Source organism: Hevea brasiliensis, chromosome 12, assembly GCF_030052815.1.
Source record: "Hevea brasiliensis isolate MT/VB/25A 57/8 chromosome 12, ASM3005281v1, whole genome shotgun sequence".
Lineage (NCBI taxonomy): Eukaryota > Viridiplantae > Streptophyta > Magnoliopsida > Malpighiales > Euphorbiaceae > Hevea > Hevea brasiliensis.
In genome coordinates this window covers 6,184,079-6,206,288 of record NC_079504.1, presented here as the reverse complement: position 1 = coordinate 6,206,288, position 22,210 = coordinate 6,184,079, and the positions used below count along the sequence as shown (strand labels likewise).

Here is a 22,210-nt window from a genome sequence, read left to right as displayed (position 1 = left end):
TACACTATATCACATTATAAGCTTGTATGTTCAGCCACAATTAAGTCACTTACTGCAATTCCAAACTTGGACACTTCAACAACTTAAGCTCTATGCTGACCAGGAAAGCCTGCGTGTCAAAAACAGAAAGTCATTGAGAAGTTAATACACAAAGGTTTTGATTTTATGTTCTCTATATTAATAGAGATATTATATTTGCCTGTTAACAAGACAATAGGGAACATGTGGTAAGAAAATGCAAAATTTGTCAACGCAGACTAGAGGTTGTTGTTAAATATATCTTTTCTCAATTCAATTAAAAACTTAAGTCCCTGTAGATTTAGGATCAGAATATAAAGGTACAAGTAAATATCATAACACCAGAAACTTGGTAATGAAAGCCTAATTTCTAGAATAGGGCAAGGTTTTCTCAAAGAGCCAGATGATGAAAACCAACATCCATAGTGATGCACATCATCCCATTGCAAGCAAGTGAAACTGTGAAAGTACAAAATGAGAAGTCAAATGTTGGGGGAATTATAATACAAAAGATGGAGTGCTTTTCGCAAAAAGGATATGAAAATTTAAGCGACCATTTTTTAATATTGCAATTCGCAAGAGCTACTCATGAAATGTAGACCTTCAAAAGGCAGGTAAAGATGAGTGATTAGACTCAAGCAAAGAGACAAACCGGGAAAGAGGGTGGAACAAGAATGATTTGAGTTGAAGATACAAGAAAGGATTTGTCTTTAAAACCGTCACCTGAACTATGCCCCAGACCAAGTGGAACTGATGAAAATGGTTTATGTAACCAAGTTGTGATTAGAATTTAGTTTAGAGTGAGTTGTATAAGATGTTGATCACCATCTTTTTCTTAAAAACTTTTCACCATAAAAAAAACCCAGTCCCTAACAAACTCTACAAATATGTATCACAGCTCATTCCCTTGTCCAACATTATCTGATCCTAATCTATGATGAGTAAGGGAAAATAGGGGGTTAATTGGCTAATCTTCTGAACAGGATTTCAATGAACGGAATTAAGTTTTGTTGGTCAACTCTAGCAAACAAAAGAAACCAAAAACTTGAGTGGCAAACATAAAGCTAATAATAACAAATGATTTGAAGTTGTTTTTAAGTGAGGCTAAAATATGCATGTGAAAAAACTCTAGTTAAGTAGACAGCGGAGCCTTATTTTACCTGTAAATATTACAAGTCCCTCAGTTCATACCCTTGCCAAATCTGGAAGAGTTTTGTTGAGGTATCTTGGAGACAAGTAATCCAATGTATCTGATACAATTACAAGAGAAAATGATTTTGGACTGTGAGGAGGACGAAACATGATAACAGCAACCCGCACAGTGCCCTACAGCACTAGAGCTCAGCAGTGACTATCCACATCCTCAATATCATATGGTTTCACACCCCAGGCTTCAGGTTCCTTTTCTTTCAATAATTTAGAAACTACCAAACAAGTATCAGGGCCAACATGCAAAACTTTGCGCATGCTGTCAATATAGGCCTTCTTCAAAACTGGAATCGCTCACTGAACCTCTACCGTGCATGTAAAATCACCTGCGTATACAGACAAAACCTACTCTTCAACTATAATATGCCAAGCATTTCAATCTTTAGTTGACTCAGTTCACAACCCTAGTTTTATGAGTTCAGGTGTAGACTCAACAGGGTTAACTGCTCATAATACAACAGAGTGCAGAGAAAAGCAAGAGCTTAACGAATGAAGTATTCAACCCAATTTCATATCCATCACAAGCATGTATTTTTTGCCAAAAAGAAGAAAAGAAAAGAATTTAAGTTGCATCACATGCATTAAATTTTTACCAGAGACATCATGTAATGCAGCTAAAAGATGCATTTGGTGACCCATAATAATATAAATGTCAAATGGCACCCATTAAAATTTAGAATAGCTAATAAAATCACAAAAATTGAGCATGTAAAATTAAAACTCAACCAGATTTACCTTCAATTCTACTAAAAGCCCGTTTGTCGCCACCAAATCCTCCTCTTATAAGAAAACAAAGTTATTTTCTTCTTTTGTTCGAAGATTGAATTGCATTGAGGCGAATACAAATGCCTGCTGAGCAAGGCGATTACAAGCGAAGGAAAGGTTGTATAAAAACTTGGGGCTAATGCATGTGCAACCCGGTTGCCTGTACTTTTGACATGAGAAAAAGCAACCAAATTGAACCAACTAGCTAACTGATTCATATCAAAGATGACCCTCTGAATCTCTGTTGGAACAACTTGAGAATGAATAGCTTGTATGACCATAAGTGAGTCTCCCTCCAGTTTAACTGCACTGAACCTTCTAGAAAGAGCTAACATGACAGCATCTCTGCATGCGATACTCTCCAGAACCAGGGGATGTAGAATGGAATCATAGAATTACAACACCAAATCCACTGGCTTTCCTTCCCAATTCATCGCAACCACTGCAATGGCACCTCTCCCCCTTCTTTTGTCTACGGCAGCATCAAAATTGAATTTAAGTACATTCCTTGGGGGAGGGGTCCAACCTGTAGGGGATCGACTCAACTCTTCTGGTCTCAGTTGTCGCAATGGGATTTTGCGGTCGCCTGGACGATCACTCACCGAAGTGGGAAAAAGTGAGGAGTCGCCACCTTAGTTTTGAGGGAAACTAAAGAAAACCATTTGAGAACTTAAATTAAAAATGAAACCACTTCAAAACAGAGATTCTAAGTTCGGGGTCCGTAAACGGGTGGGGAAGGTGTTAGGCACCTCACCTCGTCCCTTAATAAGGGTAAGTAGATTTAATTCTGCGTCCTTTACAAATTAGTTAGGAGGGCTTAGGCGGCAATGTTAATCCTTTTGGTAGAAGGAATATTTGATTTTTCACTAAATTTGGATCACCCAGATACATAAGTAAATGAGACAACCTCAGTGAATGGGTGTGAGAATCGGATAAGAACTCTCCTCCCATCTCTTTTAAGTTACTTATTAAAATTTTGAGGGGAGACCGGATAAGAACCCTCCTCCGATCTCCTTTAGAGTTATTTATTAAAATTTTGAGGGGAGACCAGATAAGAACCCTCCTCCGATCTCCTTTAGAGTTATTTATTAATGTTCCGAGTTGAGACCGGATAAGAACTCTCCTCCGATCCCTATTTAATGTTTATTAGAATTTTGAGTTGAGACCGGATAAGAACTCTCCTCCGATCTCTTTTAATAGTTATTAAAATTTTGGATTGAGACCGGATAAGAACTCTCCTCCGATCTCTTTTAAATTAGAATTTTGGGTTGAGACCGGATAAGAACTCTCCTCCGATCTCTTTTAAATTAGAAAGGAGCCTGAAAGGGATTTTTCCGATCTCCCGAATTTTGGTGTCCTAAGAACCTAAGGATAAGGATCCTTAAATTTAAAGAGGTTGGGGATAAGATTTCTCGATGCCTTTTGGCTAGATGGGGAAAACTAGACTCGATTTACCGACCTTCCATGTATTCATTTTACCAATGTCTATTAACATCCGATCTATGCTGTTATGTTTACTTTGGTTCTATTTCGCTTTATGACATCTTGCCGAATTGCTGTTTACGTCAGCCTAATGGTTTGGCTATCTTCCTGACGTGTTATTCATGTTCTCTCTTTTAAAAGAGACCCCTAAGTTGCAGCTACCTACGTTTACCCAACCATTTACATACTACTAGGAGTTAGAAAACTTGTTTTCAGAAATGACGGAGATCAATAAAATGAACTGATCACTAAAAAGATGATTTGAGAGTGACTTTCTTTGGGATTGCTTGTGCAGAAATGATCTTGAAGAAAATCGCAGATGTAAGAAGAACAAGGAAAATGCGGGAAATAAACGTAGACACTTAATAAAACAGTAGCATGAACTCTTACAACAACATTTTTCTTGGGTTCTCTCGTACAAAATAATCTTGAAGAAAATTGCAGATATATGAAGAACAAAGGAAGTGCAGAAAATAAACGTAAACAACAGTATGAACTCTTACCTGTGAGGAGCCGGGTCTACTAAAATAGTTACGGGGTGGCAAACAGGGATGAGACAGTAGGCTGATTAGCCTGAGGGTGGTGTTCTTCGTGAACTGGAGGGTACTTAGCTAAAGAAATGAGTGATATGAAGTTGATCTTGGGCGGTGAAAGCAGATATGATAATAGACTGAAAGTGAGAGTTTGACCAGATAATGAACAAACTGGAAATATAGAGTTCCAGTATTCAAAATCTCTTCAAGAAAACACTTCAGAAAACTAGTTTCCAAAGTCCTTTTAATCAACACTTCTAAATAGCAGAGTAACAAACTAAATGAATTTTCAGAGTTCCTCTTGCTATAATAACAGCCTCTCGTCTGTTTTTCCGTCCGTCCCTTGAACAGTTTTTATGCCGGTATTTATAGGAATCGGGTGCTCTTTGTGAAGGGTCAGGATTTATTTGAGGGAGATGGAGGGTCGAGATCTCGAAGGACATGATCGGAGGTTCAGGAATTAAAGAGAATCGAAATGAATGGTTGAGATCACTCTTCATAATATTTGTCCTTTTCCTCTTCCCATCTGACGGTCTCAAATTTCCTTGTCCGGAACGATCCGAGGGCTAAGAGTGAAAGACGCTGGTATTGTCGTCTTCTCCCTTGATCTAAGGGTTCCGGGTTTGTCCTTACAAGTGGGATCAACGGTGGAGATTGGGATGTACAGGACTGTCATGACATACCCTGGCACCTGTCAGCATTGCGGGCGATTCTTAGGCGTGCGGTGGAGATCTCGTCTGCCACGCTTTAACTACCTCGGCTCTGATTCTGACGACGGTTATTGGGATTTGTCTTATTCTTTTTGTCTTCCGATCCCTCCCCTAGCTCCTATTCCGATCTCTATTATCCCTTAATCAATCTGGATTCGGTCCAAGCATTAATTACATCTCGATTCTCGGCGTCAACCGTTTTCCTTCGACATTAAATGCCCATTTCCCCCTATATATACCCCTGTCGACGGAGACATTTTCTTCATCTGACTTTCCTCTCTTCTTTTCTTACTTTCCCTGTTCTAGCTGCTCCGGTGGAAGTTCTGGCTATAACTGTGGCTTTGATCTTTTTCCGATGAACTTCTTTACTTACCGACTGAAAATTCACGATCCCGGTGATCGAATGACCTTTACTGATGATGGTGAGAGGACTGGATTTGACCGATCTGTATTGCGGACTTTGGTTGTACCGATCTCGAGTCGCTCTACTGAGTTCATTCGGCTTCTCATCGCATTGGGTGTTCCGACAGCGTCTTTCCTCCACATTGGGTGTTCCGACAGCGGGTCGGTTTCGAGTGGTAACATCAGTGACGATGTCTCTCATCTTCATGGGAGTCATAGTCACCCCATCTGAGCTGCACATCTATCCGATGCCAACAGCCGGTCTCCTGGTCAAACACATCTTTTGATTCAGCCACAAGACTAGGCTTTGACATAGGCCTTTTAGATAGGATGTTCCACAGGTCTCTAGAGATCGCCCAAATGATGTAATCAAGAAATGTAATCAGATCTCTAGAGATTGCACAAATGATGTAGTAAGACATTAATTGTAGTCAGAACCCTAGAGATCGCCCAAATGATGTATTTTATTTTCAATGCAATCCGATCTCTAGAGATCACAGAAATGATGTGATCCAATGTTAGTGTAATCCGATCCCTAGAGATCGCCCAAATGATGTAATCCGAACTTTTGAAAATAAAGACTTTATTTTGTCGGTTATCATCTTATTATTTTTGCATTGATTATTTTCCGATCTCTAATGTGGTTATCCGATCTGGTTTTTTACCTGAATGACACTTAACTGATCCTTTATTCAAAATATTTAGCTCATTATGCCGATCTCTAATTAACCGATCTCTGAACATTCAGATATTTGAGAGAAGTGTCAGAACAGCTGTCGAGTTCCACCAATCGATGCGCTGCCTAGAACCTCGCGAGCATTAAATGCTCGGACTAGTATAAATAGGGGTGGGAGGGTTAGCCAGTTGTTCTCTCATTCCATTTTCAATCCTCTGCTCACAACTTCGAAGTTCTCTCATTTTCTCAAGTTCTTCCGACGCCGATCAGACTCCGGTAAGGGCTTTGATCCTCTTGTTAGTTTAAATTCTGTGTTTCTTTTGAAAATGAACGGTGCAGAAGGTCGGAGCGGCGAGCCCTCCTTCGATTCGATTCGTGGTCATCGTCTGAAGAAGAGGCAGTCGGGCCAAGCGTTCAACAAGAACCTCCCAGGGCCTCCGCTCCAACTCGGGGGCGGGTCATACCATCGAGGCTCGCACCTTCTTCAAGGAGAGAGACCCTTCCTATAGACGAGCTTCCGTCGGTTCTTCGAGAATCCGATCTGCAATCGTTTGTTCAAGAATACAATATTTGTCCTGATTCATATGAGTTGATCAAGTGCCATGGCGATCTTCGTGTCGATCACTCTTTTGAAGAGAATGACATGGTCATGGTGTACGAGGAACGATTAAAGGCGGTCGATGTTCCCTCTAGCCGATTTCTATAAGGAGGTCCTAAAACTTCACCGAGCATCCATTGTTCAAATCCACCCCAACTCGTGGCGGATCTTGGTAGCTTTCCGAGGTCTATGCCGAGCTAAGGGAATCAGACCTACGGCTAAGGTGTTCGCCGAGCTGCACAGACTAACTCGCCGAAAGGATGACGAACACTGGTTCTTTCAGGCGAAGCCTCATTGCGGACTCTTTTCCGATCTGCCCTCATCCCTTAAGAATTGGAAGAACCGGTTCTTCATTATGAAGAGTAAAGATCCGAAACTTTGAGGACTTTCCTCGTAGCTGGTGGTACCGAGGGCCCCTTCAAGCACATTACCCACGAGTCAAGAGGAAAGCTTAATAGTGATGGAGTGAAAAGTCGGGCCGCCACTCTAAAATATTCTGTCCAAATGCGGTGGCTGAATCGCACCATTGGACCATGCAATCGATCACCGGCGAGATCGCGAACTTCCGCTCTCGACCTCGGCATTGGTATTTTCTATATCTCGGTTCTCGGGACCTTAGCGATCTCACTAACCTCTTTTACGTGCGGTATGGCGGGTGGTGAGGTTCTAGGAAGCGGAAGAAGGAAAGAGAGATCTCCGGAAGGTAAAGGAGATGAAGCGTTCGAACGTCTTCAAACACCCGATCACGAACACAGGGAGATACAAAGAGACCGCCTCAACCTTCGGGTCCGCCGACCATTGAAGCTGTCAGATCTCCCTCCTAGATCGGAGAGCAGACCCCGCCTCTCTCAGTTATTCCAAGCACGGAAATGGAGCCTTCTCAATCTTCTGGGAGGACCTCTTCTCGTGGCGCTCGAATCGATCATCGCTTCAAGAATAACCTGATCGTTAGGGAGAACTCGATTTTGCCAAAGTCCTGAGATCTACCATCTTCTTTCAAGAGGATCGGGACAGGCTATCCCGGAATGGTCTCGATGATATCTTGACTCGAACCATGAGCTTGAAGGTGGAGTGTCTGGTGAACCAGACCATGGTTCGAGAAAAGATTCAACGTCCAGGTAAGGAGGTCGGGAAGAAAAATCAGAATTGGCTTCCCTCCGATCCCAACTCTCATCCGCCGGGATTATATATCTCAAGTCGAGGGACGGCGAAGTACCATGAAGACCGGTGGCGAAAAGTCTCGTGACTGGCGAAAGAGAACGGGCTCTCGGAGAAGTCCAGCACTTCAGCCAACGAAGCGCTCAGTCGCTCAACTTATAGAGGAGCTTAACGCGAAGGATAAGGAGCTTCTGAGAGAAAGACAAAGAGCTTAAGGAAAAGATGAAGAGATGGTGTCGGGAATAGCCGGAGCCTATGTGAATGCTCATAAGGATCTCTTGGCCGAACTCCAAAGCGCTACCTGAAGAGGACTTCTCTGGATGGATGACTGGCTCCAGGGGCGACGCGAAGATAGTGAGGAGGAACCGAAGGTGAGGGAGAGAGGAGAGTGATCCAAATGTAGATCAGTGGGGTGATCCCACGAATAACTTGTACAGATTATGACATGAAATGAAATGCCTCTTTGTTCAATGAATGATTGTGATCGGAAAATTTTAAACCATTGTTTGTCTGAGTATTTGATTGTATGAGCACAGCAAAACAAAAACTAAATGTGATTATTAATCTAAGTATGAGAGATCGGAAAGCACTTTAAGCATGAGATCGGTAGGGAAGAAATGCTGAACGGAACTTGATTGAAAATTTAACTCGAACACTTAAGATCAGAATCCTCATTAAATCGAACTAAAACTTTAGCTCTTAAAACTTGGAAAGGAGGTCGGCAATAAAGCGGTAGGAAAAGATCTAGTGCCAGTTCATTTTATTTATCAACAGAGATCAGGAATATACTTGACAGGTCCGGAAGTTCGACAACGGGTTTGAGAGGTCGGTAAATGATTTGAGAGATCGGCAAGGCTTTAATGAATATGAGGACTTGGCATTGATTCAATCCTTTGTGAGGAGAGATCGGAAATGTGACCGCCTATCAAAGAGGGATCGGAAACGTGATTAGCTGTTCAAAGAAGAATTTTTATTGATTCTAGGGGTCGGCCAAAATATGGTGTCGACAGCTGCCCCTCTTTACATAATTTCTATTAAAGGAAAATTTTCCGTATAGGAATTATGTAAAGATTCCGACTCATATTTTGGACGATTAGGTGTTTGAAGTTAAGGAACTAAAGCACACCTAAGTTAATGACCTAGAAATAGGCAAAAGAAGTTAGACCCAAATTAACTTGGATCAAAGAATCGGGAAAAATTAAAATCAACTTAGATCAAGGATCCAGAGGTTGATGACAGAAAAAGTAAATTGCAGGAAATTAAAATCAACTTAGATCAAGGAACCAGAGGTTGATAACAGAAATGCAAATTGTATGAAATTTAAAACCAGATAATGTAGATTGCATGAAATTAAAATCAACTTAGATCAAGGAACCAGAGGTTGATAACAAAAATGTAAATTGCATGAAATTAAAATCAGATAATGTAGATTGCATGAAATTTAAAATCAACTTAGATCAAGGAACCAGAGGTTGATAGCAGAAATGTAAATTGCATGAAATTAAAATCAACTTAGATCAAGGAACCAGAGGTTGATGGTGGAAATGTGAATTGCAAGAAATTTAAAATCAACTTAGATCAAGGAACCAGAGGTTGATAACAGAAATGTAAATTGCATGAAATTAAAATCAACTTAGATCAAGGAACCAGAGGTTGATAGCAGGAAATGTAAATTGCATGAAATTAAAACCAACTTAGATCAAGGAACCAGAGGTTGATGGTGGAAATGTGAATTGCAAGAAATTTAAAATCAACTTAGATCAAGGAACCAGAGGTTGATAACAGAAATGTAAATTGTATGAAATTAAAATCAACTTAGATCAAGGAACCAGAGGTTGATGGTGGAAATGTAAATCGCATGAAATTAAAATCAACTTAGATCAAGGAACCAGAGGTTGATAACAGAAATGTAAATTGCATGAAATTAAAATCAACTTAGATCAAGGAACCAGAGGTTGATGGTGGAAATGTAAATTGCATGAAATTAAAATCAACTTAGATCAAGGAACCAGAGGTTGATGGTGGAAATGTAAATTGCATGAAATTAAAATCAACTTAGATCAAGGAACCAGAGGTTGATGGTGGAAATGTAAATTGCATGAAATTAAAATCAACTTAGATCAAGGAACCAGAGGTTGATGGTGGAAATGTAAATTGCATGAAATTAAAATCAACTTAGATCAAGGAACCAGAGGTTGATAACAGAAAATTAAATTGCATGAAATTAAAATCAACTTAGATCAAGGAACCAGAGGTTGATAGCAGAAAATTAAATTGCATGAAATTAAAATCAACTTAGATCAAGGAACCAGAGGTTGATAACAGGAAATTAAATTGCATGAAATTAAAATTGCAGGAAATTAAAATCAACTTACAAGGCAAGTCTAACCCTGACACATGAAGTTCTTTCCCTGACGAAGTGTACTTAACAAGATACCGAAGGCCGACGATTAACGGAAAAGAAGTTGCAAGACTTGACCTATAACCCCATTTCTTCAAATGCCCCTCTTCTGTTCCCGATTTTCTTCTTATTCTATGGAAAGCGCCCTTGCGGGTTTTCACTTTCTTTCCGCCCATTTAACCAGAAGCGCCCTTTCGGGTTTTCACCTCTAGTTTTTTTTTTTTTTTTTTTTTTTTTTTTTTTAACGGACGATTCCCTGCAAATCTCATAATAAAGTACGTGAGGTTATCAATTTTTGAATTCAAATCTTATGGCAAAAATTTAACTAATTAATAGCACATTAAACAAGGATAGTATTAAAAGGTGAGTAAATAGGAAAACAAAAGTAGAAGGAATAAAGTATGACTTTATTATGGCTGAAAGGGAAAGTACAAGGATAAATTTCACATAATCCTTATAGTTGGTTTTGAAGTCTTTTAACTGCCATTATTTCAGGTTCTCTGAAGCCTCCTGTCGTAACGGTCTCCATCCTTGGTTTCATACCCCCTTCCTTATTTCTCCGTTTTGGTTCTTGGGATGCCCTTTCGGGTTTTCACCCCAAGTTTTTTTTTTTTTTTTTTTTTTTTTTTTGGACACCCTTTCGGGTTTTCATCCTTCACTTGTTTATGCATAATACCTCTTGTGATTATCGGCATTCACAGTCTCTCAAACTCTTCGCGTCCATTTGGGTCAAGATCAAGGCTCCTCGAAAATGCCCTTTTAACCACATAGGGTCCCTCGTATGTTGGTGACCATTTGCCGTGGATCGTTTTGGTTTGATGACAAAGACTTTCTTGAGAACTAAGTCCCGGTTTGGAATTCGCGTGGCGACCGCGTTTATCAAATGCCCTAGCCATTCTCCTCTGATATAATTGCCCATGACATGCCGCTGCTAACCTTTTCTCATCAAGCAAGTTTAACTGATCCAACCTTGACTGAATCCATTCTGACTCATCAATTCCTGACTCCTTCAGGATTCTTAGGGAAGGGATTTCAACTTCAATGGGCAATACTGCCTCCATACCGTAGACCAGCGAGTATGGAGTTGCCCCTGGCCGAAGTCCTCACTAAGTCCCAGATGCGTGAAGAGCGTAAGGGAGCATATCATGCCAATCCCTATATATGATCGTCATTTTCCGGATTATCCTCTTTAAATTTTTGTTTGCAGCTTCCACTACTCCATTCATCTGGGGACGGTACGGGGAGGAATTGAGATGCCGGATTTTGTATTGATCACATAATTCTTGAATCTTTGGACCATTCAAGTTCTTGGCATTATCAGTGACAATTTCATTCGGGAGACCATGCCGGCAGATGATGTTGCTTTTGAAGAATTTAAGGAACGTGTTCTGCGTGATGTGAGCATACGACGTTGCTTCGACCCATTTGGAGAAATAGTCGATGGCTACCAGGATGAATCTGTGCCCATTGGATGCCTTAGGATTGATGGGACCAATCACATCGATGCCCCACATTGCAAAAGGCCAAGGTGAGACGAGGTTGAATAACTTGTGAGGTGGTACATTTATCGGATCCGCATAAATTTGACACTTATGGCACTTTCGGAAGTACTCGACGCAATCCTTTTCCACTGTGGTCCAAAAATACCCACGTCGCATGATTTGCTTAGCCATCATGTGTCCATTGGCATGGGTCGCACAATTTCCCTCATGTGTCTCAAAGAGGATTCTCTTTGCTTCTTTCGCATCTACACATCTCGCATGCCGTTGGAGCTCCTCTTGTATAGGGTTTCTCCACCGGGAAGTATCCCAATGCTAATCTCCGAATCATCTTCTTTTCATTTCTCGCTGCCCCCAAAGGGAATTCTCTGGTTTTACAAGAGACCAGATGTCATGATACTGTGGCTTTCCATCGGCTCTTCTTCAATCATAACGCAATAAGTCGCTCATCCCTTGCTTTAATCCTCAATGCTTGAGTTGTCCGCCTTCTTCCATTTGGGCCATAACGGCTAGAGTAGCTAAAGCATCAAGAAATTGATTCTTGTCCCGGCTAAGATGAGTGAAAGAGATTTCCTCGAATTCCTTGATCAGCTCCAGTAAGTACTTCTGATATGGGATCAACTTGGGATCCTTAGTTTGCCATTCTCCCTTGACTTGATAAATTATCAGAGCCGAGTCTCCGTACACTTCCAACTTTCTGATTTTCATTTTAATAGCAGCTTGTAGACCCATCACACAAGCTTCATATTCTGCGACATTGTTGGTACAGTCAAACCTCAACTTGACAGCTATCGGGAAGTGCTTCCCATCCGGAGATACCAGTACAGCTCCGATTCCGTTTCCGGATAAATTGACTGCTCCATCAAAATACATTTCCCATACATCGGCGGGCCCCTCTTCTTTGCAGTCTACTTCATTAATATGCTCGTCAGGGAACTCAAAATCCAGAGCTTCATAATCCTGGATAGGATTTTCCGCTAGGAGGTCAGCGATCACGCTACCTTTCACTGCTTTTCGGGTCATGTAGACTATGTCGTACTGGGAGAGTATAACCTGCCACTTGGCTATCCTTCCTGGCACGAATGGGCTTTCAAATACATACTTGATAGGATCCATCCTGGAGATGAGCCATGTCTTGTGATTCAACATGTAGTGCTTGAGGCGATTTGCTGTCCAGGCTAACGCGCAGCAAGTCTTTTCTAAGGAAGAATACCTTGACTCACAATCGTTGAATTTCTTGCTTAGGTAATAAATGGCCCTCTCTTTTCGGCCGGTATCATCATGTTGTCCCAAAACACATCCCATTGAATTCTGCTGAACTGCCATGTACAGTATCAAAGGCCTGCCTGCCACAGGTGGAACCAATACCGGTGGATTTGACAGATACTGCTTGATTTTCTCAAAAGCCTCTTGACAAACTGAATCCCATTAAGTAGAGTTGTTTTTCCGGAGTAATCTGAAAATAGGCTCAGCTTTGGCAGTGAGATTAGAAATAAACCTCGAAATGTAGTTCACTTTCCTAAAATCTGCGCACCTCCTTTTCTTTTTGGGGATGGCATTTCTTGAATAGCTCGAACCTTGTCCGATCTACTTCTATCCCTTTCTCGCTACTATGAATCCCAACAACTTTCCGATTTAGCTCGAATATGCATTTAGCAGGTTCACTTCAAGTGGTACTTCTGAGCCTTCGAATACCCTCCTCATCACCGAACGTGGCTCTCTTCTCCTGGATTTAATGATCATATCATCCACGTACACCTCCACTTCTTTATGCATCATGTCATGGAATAATGTGACCATTGCGCTACCGTAAGTAGCCCTGCATTTTTCAACCCGAAGGGCATGACCCGATAGCGTAACACTCCCCATTGAGTGATGAAAGCGCTTTATCCTTATCTTCTTCGTCCATTGGGATCCGATTGTACCACAAGCCCCATCAATGCACGAACACCTACCCAATCCCGCAGCATTGTCAACTAGCACATCAATGTGGGGGAGAGGGAAATCGTCTTTCAAGCTAGCTTTATTAAGGTCCCTGTAGTCAACGCACACTCTGACTCTCCCGTCTTTCTTCATTACCGGAACGACGTTAGCCACCCATTGGGGATATTTGACCACTTCCAAGAATCCGGCGTCATACTGTTTCTTGACTTCATCCCGAACCTTAAGCAAAGGTGTCGATTCATTCTCCTTAGTTTCGCTTCACCGAATTGTTCCCGGATTAAGGGAATTTTGTGCATTATCCGAGGGTCCAAACCCACCATATCCTCATAGCTCCAGGAAAACACGTCGAGGAATTCCTTAAGTAGACAGATCATATCTCCCAATTCCTCACTCTCCACTACCTTAAGTTCCCTTTTTACTTCCTCCGTGCCTAAGTTTATTGTGCGCGTTTCGTTTTCACAAGGCATGAGGGAGGGTTCATGTTTTTCATCGTCTTCTTCTGTAAGGTCTTCCTCAGAATCACTTGAAGTAATGGCAGTTATGGGGATTTCAAAATTAACCAGAGGATTTTCTGAATCTATTGGATTATTAGGTGCTAATTGATGAATGGTCCTGAATGAATAAAGAATAGAACATGTTATAAGGATGGAATTTAAAAGGAAAGAAAGAGAGTGTTGGATTTTAAAAAAAATGCGCTATCAATTCATTAATAATATTAATGCCATAAGAAAAGGTCCATTTACAGTATTACACTTGTCACCATGGACAAGTGATCAAGTGTAGATAACCAGAGGTACTTTACTCGATATTGAGTACAGGGATATCCTCCGTTGTCCAGTTGTCAAGCTCCTGCCCCTCAACCACTGGCGAGACTAGGGCCTCATACAAGGAGTCCAGTTGGATGACATCGATGGATGGATCATCGGGTGATTCTTCCGACTTGCTTGATGTTGAATGACCGGTTTGGTGAAGATCTCCGTGATTCTCGGGACTACTCTCATCTTTCCCATCTTCTGGTCAAACCTCTGATCCCGAAGTATTTTCCTCATCCAGAATCGCCCATCCACGAGGGCATCCTCCTCATATCCCAAACCACTACGGCCCACCTTCTGAATAGCCGGTATGGGTTCCACGATCCCTTGTAATGTGGCGCCTAGGCCTTTACCCTCTTCATACCCGTTCTTTGACAGTACTTTGGCCACCATAGCCATAGCCCCCTCCTTCCCGGTATCCTGCAGCTCAAGGGCCTGGAAAGAACTCTCCAACGATTCCTCAGCCGCTTCCACATAGGGAAGTGATTGCGGCTTGGTGACCAGTATGGCTTCTTCGCCCCTTACAGTGATGATTTTGCCGTCCTTAATGTATTTGACCTTCTGGTGCAAAGTCGAAGGAACAGCATTCGCGGAATGGATCCATGGTCTTCCCAACAGCATAGTGTAAGCCGGCTCAATGTTCATGACCTGGAACGTGACATTGAAAGTACATGCACCAACTTGGATTGGCAAGTCAATGTCCCAAAGACTCTCTCTCTCCTGGTACCGTCAAAGGCTCTTACCACCATAGCACTCTGACGTATATATGATTGGTCGACCGGCAGCCTGGCTAAGGTAGCGCTAGGCAGTACATTGAGGGCTGATCCGTTATCGATGAGGACCTTGGCCACTATACAACCCTTGCATTTCACAGTTACATGCAGAGCTTTATTGTGCCCTAAGCCTGCGGGGTCTACCTCCTCTTCAGAAAAGGCTACAAAGCTGGATGCCTGGATTTGTTCTACTATCTTCTCAAATTGCCCCGGAGTAATGTCGGGGTTCACAAAGGCTTGATCGTGATTCTTTGTAAGGCTTGTCGGTGCACTTCCGAGCCAGATCGGTGATAATGATGAAATCCGGCGGTGTTTTTCTCAACTGCTCCACCACGTCATACTCGCTCTGTTTCATTATTTGGAGCAGCAGTTCTTCATCTTCCTTGTGCTCAATAGGCTCTGCTTCCCCTGCTTTCTCAACCTCCTCTTCCGTGTTTCTGGATGACTCTCCCATTTTTACTTTCCCTTTTCTCTTCTCTCTTTCTTCGTTCCCGTAACACCTCCCACTTCGAGTTATAAACTCGACTTCTTGCTCAGGTGGAGAGGATTTTGTTGCAATAACGGGCCGAGAACTGGTTTGGGGAGTAATGTTGCTAGCAGGTCCAGCATAAGTCATTCTGAAGTGCTCGTGAGGAGCGAAACATGGTTTTGGTGGTGCCGGAGGTGAGGCAAGACTAGGAGCGGATGTACTGCTTGACGCTTCCTGAGTGAAAACTTGGAAGTTATAGTTCCAAGGGACAGCGTGAGTATTGGTGATGGAGAGCTGAGGTGGAGTTTGGATAACTGTTACCGGCGGAGAGGCTACCGGGGGTGAGAAGGTGATTCTGGGTTTGGAGGTAGAAGCGTTCTGGCTGTATCCAGTGGTGTTCACTCCTTTTTCCGTCTTCAGCCTTGTCTGGCATCTCAGAACCCTGAGAGACAATAAGTTCCGGACTTCTTGCCTGAACCCCTCACAATCTCGCAGCTCATGGTCAGCTGCCCCTCCATGGTAAGGACACCTCGTACTCTCTTCGAATCCCGCTACCTGAGGGCAAAGGTAGCCTTCTCTTGTTGCTACAGTAAAAATCTCCTCGAAATATGGAACCAGCTCATCCACTTCTGGTGTTGATCCCTCTCCTTTAGACTCTATCATATTTACACCACTGCCCGCATTGTGGTTAGGCAGTGGGTTTGAGGTAACATTGGGGAGGGAACCATTTCCCTCGATCTTCAACCACCCGTTTCGGATTAAAGCGTGCACTCTCCTCCGAGTGCCCCGCGATTATCGATTGAATGCCCTTGTGCCCCTCCATGATACTCACAACGGGCAGTGGCATCATACCACCTGGGATATGGCGGCTGGATTGGGTCTAAGGGGACTGGTACGATTTGGTTTATACCGACAAGGTATCGGTATATTTCACTGAGAATAAGGGGAAGAGGTGGATCAGGGTTCCTTGGAGGTCTCGGGTTGTTTTGCGGTGGTCTTGGTTGAGCTGGAGGAGGAGGTGGTCTTGGTTGGAAATTTGTAGGTGGGGCGTATTGTGGGCGTGGTTGTGGATAATTAGGGAAAGAAGGTGGAATGTTTGCGATGGTCTGGCCATGAGAGGGAGGATATGGCCAGTAGTTATTTTGGGGAACTTGGGGTAATTATTCTGCGAGTGATGGAATGCACATCACTCTCCTTTTTCTTGCCGAAATTGGCGGTCTTCTTCACAGGTTCTCACCAACTCGTAGTCTTCCTATTCTCAGATTAGCTTCAATTCTCTCACCACTTGGATGATATCCGAGAAGTCGTTGGAGGTATTTCCAATCATCAAAGTTGAAGTAGGAGCCTTCAATGTTTCAATGAATACGGAGCAGAGTTCATTGTCGGTCACCGGAGGATATACATCTGCAGCCTTCTCCTCCATCGTTGGGCATACCGCTTAAAACCTTCCGGTCTTTCTGCACTGTGTTCGAGGTCACTCCTTGTGGGTGCTGCATCACAATTGAATTTGTACTGCTTAAGAAAGGTATCGGCTAAATCCTTCCAGGAGTGCAGCTTGCTCCTGTCCAATTGTATACACCATCTCAGAGCTGCTCCGGAGAGGCTCTCGTGAAAGAAGTGAATGAGAAGTCTATCGTCTTCTGTTAAGGCAGACATTTTGGCAATGTAGGTTGCCAAGTGGATGCGGGGATCTGAGTTTTCGGTGTACTTGTCGAAATCCGGAACCTTGAATTTGGGTGGTACCACCACATCTGGCACCAATCTCAGTGATGACACATCGACTGAACCATACATGTTCAGCCCTTCTATAGCTCTCAGTCTTTCTTCTAGAGCCGATAGTTTCTCATTTTCTCTCGCCCTATGTTCTCCTTCCACCGTATGATGCGCTCCTCCAACTGGGAGCTGAGGGGTGGAGTAAACTGGAGGGATCGGGATTGAAGGGTGAGGCTCGGCATTTGAGATAGCCGGGTAATAGGAAAAAGGTAGGTCATTATTTATGGTCACCGGATTGACAGTGACGGTCGGGTCCGGGATTGATGGCTGGAAAGTGAAGGAGGTTGAAGCGTAGTGAGAATCAACCGTTGTAGGAGGTGGGGGAGGTAATGGTAGGTTAGGGTCAGAAGTGGGCCTATTTTGGGACATCTCCCTCATCATCTTCATAAGTTCTGAAACACAGTCTTTTAGTTCGGACACTTGCCCTGTAGGTTCTGTACTTGTTCCTGGTCTTCCATTAGTTTTCTTGTTCGAGATCTTGTTAAGTACACTCGCTGGGGTTGAACCGTGTGCTTGGTCAGACTTGCGTTGTTAGAAGCAATATTGATTTCCTGTGTGGAGCAAAAAGAAAATTTTAAATAAACTTCGAATTTTGCAAAGAAACTAAAAGTCTGATGCAGACGAAGGATCTGATGGCATTTGAGAGCCAGTTGAAATCAGAAAAGGATAATCGCCTCACTCTATCATGGCATCGTTCGATAGTCCGATCATTGCGAATGTGATTGAATGCGCATTTATGATACCTGTTCATATGGCGCATTTCAATTTTTCACATAACCCTAGCGAGGAAGTTCCTACGGGAGTCATACTATTCATTCACAAATTTTGCTAAACAATGATCCAAAAATCACTTCATTAACTGAGTAATTTGTACATCGTATCTTTTACATTGGCCTAGGCTCTGGAAGGTTCTTTATAATAAGATGACATTTTCTGAGATACTCATATAACCTTTCTTCTTGCTTGGCGGGGTCGAATGCTTTCAGAGCGTACTCGGATTCCGGTAATAATTCTTGTTTTCCCCGTGCTATTGTTCTCTCCAGCTGGTCAACATTCTCTTTCAGTCCTTGATAGAGAGCAGCTTGCTTTTCTTTTTCTTTCCTTTCTTTAGCACACTCTTTCAAGATATCGTTGATGAGTAGTGCTTGTTCTTTCAATTCGAGCTTCTTCTTTTTGTTTTCTTGCTTATACTCTTCGATGAGTATCTCTTGGTATTTCATCTTTTCCTGAAGCTTACTATTCCGCACTTTTATTTCTTTGGTCTCATCTTGAAGAGAGTCCTTTTCCTTTTCCCACTGTACCTCTTGCTCCTCGAACCCCATCCTTTCGGCCCTTACCTCTTCCTTAAGTCTTCTTACTCTCCTTTTAAGTTTCTGCTGTTGGTCCTTCAGCTGTTTTATTTGTTCCTGTAGTTGTGAGTTCTCAGTATTAGCCTCTTGTAGTGAGTCACCCAGAAGGTCATTCGTTTCTTCTAATAGGACATCTCGGAGCGGGTTACCGTCTTCGAATTTCACAGTTGAATGTTCTCGGTCTCTGTCAGCTCTCCATTTAAGATAATCGCCCGAGGCGCTTGGGCCCTTAGGCGATCTTTCCATCAGAGTGACGTTTTCCCAAGATTTGCGAGCCTTTTTTAACCCTTCTTCTCCTTTGAGCTCGTGGTAGAAGCAACCTTGGTGGTATTCTTCAATGTTGATCACAGACTGTGTTGAGCCGAACTGCCTCATTACCAATGCCGGAGTGTAACTTGTGTATCCGGTTACTCCGATCAGGGAACACCGACTGAATACCCCCTGTACCGATCAAAACGGGTTGGCTTGGCCACGACTTCCTCCAACAAGAATCATGGCTATTGAAACTCAAAATCCGGTCCCACCATTGTTTTTCATTCTTCGGGCTGATCACTAACCGGATCATCTTCTCAATGGGAGGCTGGTCAAGGTACCAAGTCAATCCTTTTGTCTCCACAGGACACATGTGACTGATAATCCAGAGGTATAACAATTGAGAACAACACTTAAGGGATCCTCTGCCCTGATGCCTGCAGTAGGTAAGGGTTAATAAAGTCTCCGCAAGGATTGCAGGTATTGGATTAATCTGCTGTCTTTCCACCGTCCTGAACACGTCCACCGTTGCAAGTTATGATTCCCAATGGTCCCGGAATGAATCGCACCGTAGATTCCCAAAGCGAGAGCTCAAGCCCTGTCACACTGTTTCTCTTGTAGTCATTGATCTAAACGTTTCTGGAGATATGTCAAATACCAACCATGTGTTTTTCCCTTGGCAGTTTCTTTGGACTTTACTTCTTCTGTGGGAGAACCCAACATATGAGCCAACCGCTTCTGTGTTTGCCTATGCTCGAGGTGTAAGTAAATCCGGTTCTGCAATGAGTATGGGATCCCCAGCAATGCCTGATATTCTTCCATAGTGGGGACCGTATCAATGTCATTGAAAGAGAATACCCCGTACTTAGGATTCCAAACCGACAACATGGCTTTTAATGCCGGGATTTGGACCTTGACTTGCATTAAGGTTGCAATCCTCCCGTACTTCTCTTCAAAACGTACCTTGGCCTGATCGGGAAGCGACCTCCATCCGTTAGACAGACCCTCTAGGCTGTTCATTCTGACCTCTATTTTATTCAGATCTAGCGAAGGTAGCGAGCCAGCAGGTGCCTCGGAAGCATCATTTTGCGAGGGTACCGGACAATGAGCTGATTTGGACCAAAGTTTAGCATTCTGAACCTTTCCTGCCGACTGACTCGAGGATGCCATGATAAAAATGATGCCTATCCTTTTACAGACTCTTGGTTTGGTAATGCCTGTGAGGAAATTCGTTAGTAAGACAAATTAGGGTAATTTTGAATCATACTGTTGACAGAGTGACACGTACACATTTATCAAAGTAGGAAAATGTGTAGGTGTTCTAGCAGGATTCAAGATTACCCTCAAAAGAAATGAACAAAAGGAAATTAAAGCAGAATAGGGTAAGAGAAAGTATGCCCCTTTTGTCCTATAGTAGGGAGACTCCTAACACCGGGTGAGCTCTACCTACCTGGATAGTTCTATCTTATGAGGTAGTTTACTACGGCCTTCAACTATTGTGATAGTTTAGCTCAGGAACTAATTTTCTAAAAGCCACGTGTTCCCAAATTGCCCCTCATCAGAACAAGAGAGCCCATTCTACCCCCGTGATGTTATCGGAAAATTCCACGAGTATCACAAAGGATAGAGCGAGTTTCAATTTGAGCGAAGCCTTCACGGATACTAACGGGTAGAACCCACTGCACCGCTACATGACCCCCTCCTACTTTCCTAAAAGGGTAAGAAAGCCCGGGTTAGGACCATAGTGTGTGAGGACATTGTGTAAGTGTTCGGTGTGTGAAGGGACACCTTTACCTCTTCCCAATTCAGGGGGATTTTATTTTCCCATTTTTTCGTTTTTCTTCCTTTTTTGAAATGAAGAACACTGTGAGAGATAGAACATGCAAGACAAAATAGTTAGCAGCAATAATAATTAACATATAAGACATCGCCGAGTGAGCCCATCTAACTATAATTTGATCGGAAAAAAAAAAAATTAAATCTAATTTTGGACCACTAGACCGGGGTTAAGTCGGTTCGTCCCCAGCAGAGTCGCCAAGCTGTCGCAATGGGATTTTGCGGTCGCCTGGACGATCACTCACCGAAGTGGGAAAAAGTGAGGAGTCGCCACCTTAGTTTTGAGGAAAACTAAAGAAAACCATTTGAGAAGTTAAATTAAAAATGAAACCACTTCAAAACAGAGATTCTAAGTTCGGGGTCCGTAAACGGGTGGGGAAGGTGTTAGGCACCCCACCTCGTCCCTTAATAAGGGTAAGTAGATTTAATTCTGCGTCCTTTACAAATTAGTTAGGAGGGCTTAGGCGGCAATGTTAATCCTTTTGGTAGAAGGAATATTTGATTTTTCACTAAATTTGAATCACCCAGATACATAAGTAAATGAGACAACCTCAGTGAATGGGTGTGAGAATCGGATAAGAACTCTCCTCCCATCTCTTTTAAGTTACTTATTAAAATTTTGAGGGGAGACCGGATAAGAACCCTCCTCCGATCTCCTTTAGAGTTATTTATTAAAATTTTGAGGGGAGACCAGATAAGAACCCTCCTCCGATCTCCTTTAGAGTTATTTATTAATGTTCCGAGTTGAGACCGGATAAGAACTCTCCTCCGATCCCTATTTAATGTTTATTAGAATTTTGATAAGAACTCTCCTCCGATCTCTTTTAATAGTTATTAAAATTTTGGATTGAGACCGGATAAGAACTCTCCTCCGATCTCTTTTAAATTAGAATTTTGGGTTGAGACCGGATAAGAACTCTCCTCCGATCTCTTTTAAATTAGAAAGGAGCCTGAAAGGGATTTTTCCGATCTCCGAATTTTGGTGTCCTAAGAACCTAAGGATAAGGATCCTTAAATTTAAAGAGGTTGGGGATAAGATTTCGATGCCTTTTGGCTAGATGGGGAAAACTAGACTCGATTTACTGACCTTCCATGTATTAATTTTACAAATGTCTATTAACATCCGATCTATCTTGTTATGTTTACTTTGGTTCTATTTCGCTTTATGACATCTTGCCGAATTGTTTACGTCAGCCTAATGGTTTGGCTATCTTCCTGACGTGTTATTCATGTTCTCTCTTTTAAAAGAGACCCCTAAGTTGCAGCTACCTACGTTTACCCAACCATTTACATACTACTAGGAGTTAGAAAACTTGTTTTCAGAAATGACGGAGATCAATAAAATGAACTGATCACTAAAAGATGATTTGAGAGTGACTTTCTTTGGGATTGCTTGTGCAGAAATAATTTTAAAGAAAATCGCAGATGTAAGAAGAACAAGGAAAATGCGGAAAATAAACGTAGACACTTAATAAAACAGTAACATGAACTCTTACAACAACATTTTTCTTGGGTTCTCTCGTACAAAATAATCTTGAAGAAAATTGCAGA

The 22,210-nt window shown here is 42.4% G+C and overlaps 1 pseudogene; it reads right to left on the bottom strand.

Annotated features, from left to right (window-relative positions):
- LOC110669838 (probable pectin methylesterase CGR2) overlaps positions 1-22,210 on the bottom strand; it is a 48,984-nt pseudogene that overhangs the window by 15,539 nt on the left and 11,235 nt on the right.